Source organism: Tenrec ecaudatus, unplaced genomic scaffold (assembly GCF_050624435.1).
Source record: "Tenrec ecaudatus isolate mTenEca1 unplaced genomic scaffold, mTenEca1.hap1 Scaffold_275, whole genome shotgun sequence".
Lineage (NCBI taxonomy): Eukaryota > Metazoa > Chordata > Mammalia > Afrosoricida > Tenrecidae > Tenrec > Tenrec ecaudatus.
In genome coordinates this window covers 279509-285000 of record NW_027458919.1, presented here as the reverse complement: position 1 = coordinate 285000, position 5492 = coordinate 279509, and positions in this window count along the sequence as shown.

The following is a 5492-nucleotide window of genomic DNA, read 5'->3' as shown; positions in this document are numbered from 1 at the left end:
ACACATACACTTGTAGAATCTCTGGAGGGCTTCTGACTTCGTGTCCTTATTACACACACACACACACACACACTTGTAGAATCTCTGGAGGTCTTCTGATTTCGTGTCCTTTTTACACTCACACACACATTCACACACACACACACCCTTGCAGAATCTCTGGAGGGCTTCTGACTTCCTGTCCTTTTTACACACACACACACACACACACACACACACACACACACACACACCCTTGCAGAATCTCTGGAGGGCTTCTTACTTCATGACCTTATTACACCCGCACACACACACACACACACACACACACATAAATCCTTGCAGAATCTCTTGAGAGCTTCGTACTTGGTGTCCTTTTTACAAACACACACACATACTGGCAGAATCTCTGGAGGACTTCTGTCTTCATGACTTTTTTACACACACACACACACACACACACACACACACATACACACACCCTTTCAGAATCTATGGAGTGTTGGGCGTGGCAGGCAGGTGGCAGGGGTGGTAGGTGGCAGAGTGTGTCTAAGTGCTCTGCCCACACCTGCGAACTTGACAGCGGTGATGGAGGAGGAGTGCTCGTCCAGCGTCTGCTGCAGGCTATACTCCCGCCCTGCGTCTAGCACATGGATCAGCCGGTCCCGGCTCGCTGAGGCCAGCAGCTTCAGACCTGGGATGGGATGAACTCCGTCAGCTGATGAGTGCCCAGCAAAGAGCACCCAGAGAAACTGAGCCCCACATCCTTAAGCCACATGAGCCATGGAGTCGGGCAGAGTTGAGATGCAGTCCTCCCCAAAGCCTTCAGAGACATCAAGAAGGATCACTAACTCTTTTGGTAGCCAAAAGAACGATCAGCCCCATAGTCAAGAGGCAGGACAAGTATCAGTGGCTCTGGCCAGACTGGAGGGGCTCACTCAAGGCCATTCTAGGCCAGGGCCAGGTACCTGTGTCTGGCTTCGAGTACTCCAGGCACAGAATCTCTGACTCATGGGCCTCCTCCTTCAGCATTTCACTCAGGGACTGCAATTCATGGACCCTGCAAAATGAGAAGAAAGGAGAGGCCGTTCAGTGCCAGGCAGCGGGGGAAAGAATCATCACCCACCCCCTTCCACCTTTTCCTCTCCATCAAGAGCTGTTTTACTTTACCTTTTGGGTTGAACCTTTAGACTTAGAAAAATGAGTCCAGATATGTCGCATTCAACTCTCTCACCTGGTCTCCCTTCGTATTAATGTTTTATGTACTACAGTACACAGTGATAAGGACCACGGAGGTCACACTGGTACAACATTATTAGACTTTATTTAAATGTCACCAGCGGGGGTTGCTCTGAGTTGGAATCAACCCAATGCCAATGAGTTTGTTTATCCCATGAATGTCCTTCTGCTCCAGGATCCTAGGAGCCCCCACGGCACATGGGTGTCATCTGTCCCAGTCTAGAACGGCTTTCAGTCTTTGCTTGTCTTTCCTACCGTGACACCTGGGAGAGTATGATATGTTACTCTGGCAGGTGTACCTCAAATGAAGTTTGCCTGATTTTTCCTCATGACTATCCTAAGTTCCTTATACATTTGGGTCAAGAATACCAGACACAATGCTAGGAGGAGGCTGCATGGAAAAACAGAACTAAAAGAAACTTTCCATCAACGTTGGTTGTTGTTGTTCAACATTTTATTGGGAGTTCTTAAGAGTCATAAGATTTTCTGGGAACATTTTGAAGCCTCTCAGTGTACCCTCTCACCAGATTCATGCTGCTGCCACGGGAAGTTAACCTTAATGACTTGGCTAAGGGTGGGTTTTGCCGTTTCTTCATTGTCAAGTTAGTATCTTTCCCTTGAAGGTAATAAATTTTGTCCCCAACCCTTTTCAGCTAAACCCTCCTGAACCTCTCTCCTTGGGGGCCTAAAGTTCCCCCATCCTGTCCCCTGGAGGCAACGGGTTGCACTCCACAAATGGCCTTACCTGAGCGTGCCCATAGGGTCCTCTGATGCTAGATGCTGCCCGTTGGGGCTGATGCACATAGAGCGGATGCCCACATGGGGGTCCATCAGGGACCCATCGGCTTTGTCTCCCCCAGGCAGCTCGGTGTCCAGCAGGGCCAGCATGTTCCCATCCATATAGATGATCTTAATGAGGTACTAGTGAAACAGGTCAGGAGAAGAGGTGGGTGAGGAAGGCCTGACACAGGACACCTGTCAGGGAGAGAAATGCGGGCCAAGAGGACATCCTTGTCAGAGTTTGGCCAAACAACATCTGGAACAGTCTGGTCTGGAGACCCAGATCCTGAGACTGTGGTGTGGGGGCACCAGGCTCACGTGGCTGAGGATGTTTTGGTGCAGGGTGGAGCCATGCACGCCAAAGCTCTCTGTATTCCACAGGCGGATGGTGCTGTCAGAAGAGCAGGTGATAAAGGAGCTCGGGGGCAGGCAGGCCTGTTGACTGTCCTTCACCTCAAGGTACACCTGGAGGAGCACAAGGACCAGAGGGACCCGGGTCAGACCTTGCCTGCCCACAGAGATGGGACGGAATGAGAGTAGAGAAAAGGCTGGTCAAGACTTAGCCCCAGGCTTATCCCATAGCAAGCAAGTCATAATGATTAGCTCTTGTCTTTAACAAGTAAAGGAATATACATTAACCAAGCACCTAGTAAGTACTAGGCATTCTAAATCTCCCACTTACATTGTCTCCTTTTCGTAAAAATCAAATGCATCAGGTATGTCATTTCATAATTGCAGAAACTAAGGTTTGGTCAAGTTCAGGAACATGTCCAAAGAGGCCAAGCTAAGACTGCACAGGGGCATACTGAAAAACGTCTGAGATGAGTCAGCACTAATATCCCCTCGCATCCTCAGAGCCAATTAACAGATACGAAGGGACCCAGGGGCACTGCTGGGGGAGCTAGGGTGCTGGAGGAAACAAATTCCACACTTGAGGAACCCCAGCTCCTAATGGTAGCCCAGGAAACACGGTCAGTCTCAGCAGACCTGGCCCACGTACCTCTACACTCCAGACGCAGGAGGAATGATACAGAGCTGAATACACCTTGCCCACTTTCTTGGGGTCCTTCACATCCCAGACATAAGTACTATGGTCATTGTATACACAAGACAGCCACTGATTTGCAGGATCAAAGGTCAAGGCTATGGTGTCCCGATACTTCGCATTGGCCACTCCAGCGAAAAGGCAACTGAGGAAAGAGGGGAGCGGGGTGTCCTGGGCAGACAGGGCAAACTGGTGAGTGAGCGCTAATGAAATCGTGCACTAAAGGGAGGAGCAGCAGGTTGGCCAGCAGTCACTGGAGAAAGAACGCAGCGGCTGGCCTGGCATTCCTTGCCATGGGGCTCTCCAAAAGAACACAAGCTATTTCATAGCCCCCAACGTCAGGCGGGGACAGTGTGTGGCCGTGATGCAGCCAAGCAGATGTCAGGCCCTTCTAGACTCACATCAGAGGACAAGGAAGGGCACTGTGCAAACCACAATCATGGTCATATATCATTTCCTGCCAATTGCAGATTTAGCCCCCTCCTGGCCTGAAAGAGAAATTAATATACCCAACTGCAGAACTGCCCCGCTTCCTGACAGCACTGAAACCAGAGCAAAACTTCACTTCCTGCAATCACCCAACCCAAGGCCCGAGGCTACAATAAGACCCTCCTACCGCAGCTGCTACCCAGTACCACCCTGAGGGAGAAAGGCCTGCTCTGTCAGGTTTCCAGTCTCTCTCAGAAACCCTAAGGAACTGCCCGTCTGTCCTAGCTGTGGTCTTTACAGGACAATGCATTACCACACTGCAGACTCAGATTACCACGGTTGCCCACAGTGAGCAACAAATGCTAAAAGACCCACCTGTGCTTGACTGCAAGGGTCTTCCCAGAGGTCTATGTGTGCCCTCCTCTCCTTGCAGCATGCCAGGGATGGCCTGGCACAGAGTGCGGCTCTGACAGGACTCAGGGGCCTACCAACACCGCTCACCTGGCCTCTGTGATGCTGGCAATGTCTGTCCCCAGGGCATGGGGCCGGGGCAGCGTGCTGAGGAAGTGCAGGTTGGAGGGGTTGAAAAGGTGCACGGTGCCGTCAGCACAGCCACAGAAGATGTAGTCCTGGCTCACCGAGATGCAGTGGGCCACTGTGGTCTGTGAGCACAGAAGCCCCAGTCAGCAAGGGCGTCTGCCCACTCCTTCACCCGACACCTCAACAGCCATGAGCCAAGAGGCAAGGACAAGCGCAAGGCAGGCCAGCTGCCCTGGCTGGAGCCCCTCAATGCCCCTCCCTCTAACAGCAGCTGGCCAGAGGGCTCACAGCCCCGTGCAATTAGGGGGAAGGAGTCAGCAAGCCTTATAAGGCACCTGAGGTTTGGGCAAAGACACACCCAGAAAAGGCCGGCCAAGAGAAAGGCAGCAGAGGCAGTGGACAGGGCCAGCACACTTACTGTGATGCTGTCTGTGTGCTGAGCAGAAGAGGAAAGCAGAGGAAGAGGCAGAGACAGAGAGCATGAGCGAGCAGTGAGGTTTCCAAACACCTTCCTCCGCCTGGGGCCTCCCCCAGCGTGCATGCAGACTCAGGTGTCCCGGAGCCTGGAGGTGACAGACAGGAGGGTGCCGACAAAGCATTCACTTACCCTCAGCTCCACCCACTTGTCGAACAGTCTCCGGTCACTGAACTCACACAGCTGCCCTGAGGATGTGATACAGAAAGTGCTGTCAGTCTTCTTCCCGCGGACACAGGCTACTTCAGTGAACAGGTTGTTCAGCAGGTTCCCCCAGCAGCCCAGAGCGGCCCAGCAGGGGCACAGTGGCATTCACCTGTGGAGACCCACCACAGGTGCCACCCACCCACCCTGCAGGCTATCCCCTGGAAAGTAGGCCCTGGGGAGAGAGGGAGAAGGCTTCCCTTGCATATTGACATAGCACTTGGCCCAGCTGAGACTTCCAAGGGGCTTTTGAGCATGCAGAAGGGGGCGCAGGTGGAACAGATCTGAGCAGATCCCACCCTAGTGGCTACTTGCTGCCTCACCTTTGAGGTCTTGCTGTCATCGAGGTACCAGAATTTGATGTGCCGGTTGCCTGCAGTGACAAAGTAGCTGCAGTCCTCAGAGAAGGATACTGCTGTCACCCGACTGGACACCTTGTTGGAAGCCACTACAATGTTTTTCTGGAGAGAAAGTCAAGGGAAATCAAGGCTCTGCTTCTAGGAGCTGAGGGAAAAGAAACTTACACACTGAAGGAGGTTAGACAAGCTGTGAACTGGACCTCTCCTTCTGCCCCTTCTTCAGCATCCTAGATACCCAGTTGCTCCTTTCTGCTCAGAGTTCTCTAGAAAGGGACTGAGGCCAGCAGGCAGAAGTTAAGGCCACCGGTCAGCAATTTTTTGGCTCCCCTCCCGGCCCCGCCTGTCCTGAGGCCAGCAGCCCACTCACCTTCCAGGCCCAGACATTGACGATCATGTCATGCTGGTAGCCCACTGAGAAAATGTACTTGGCGCTGGGTGAGAA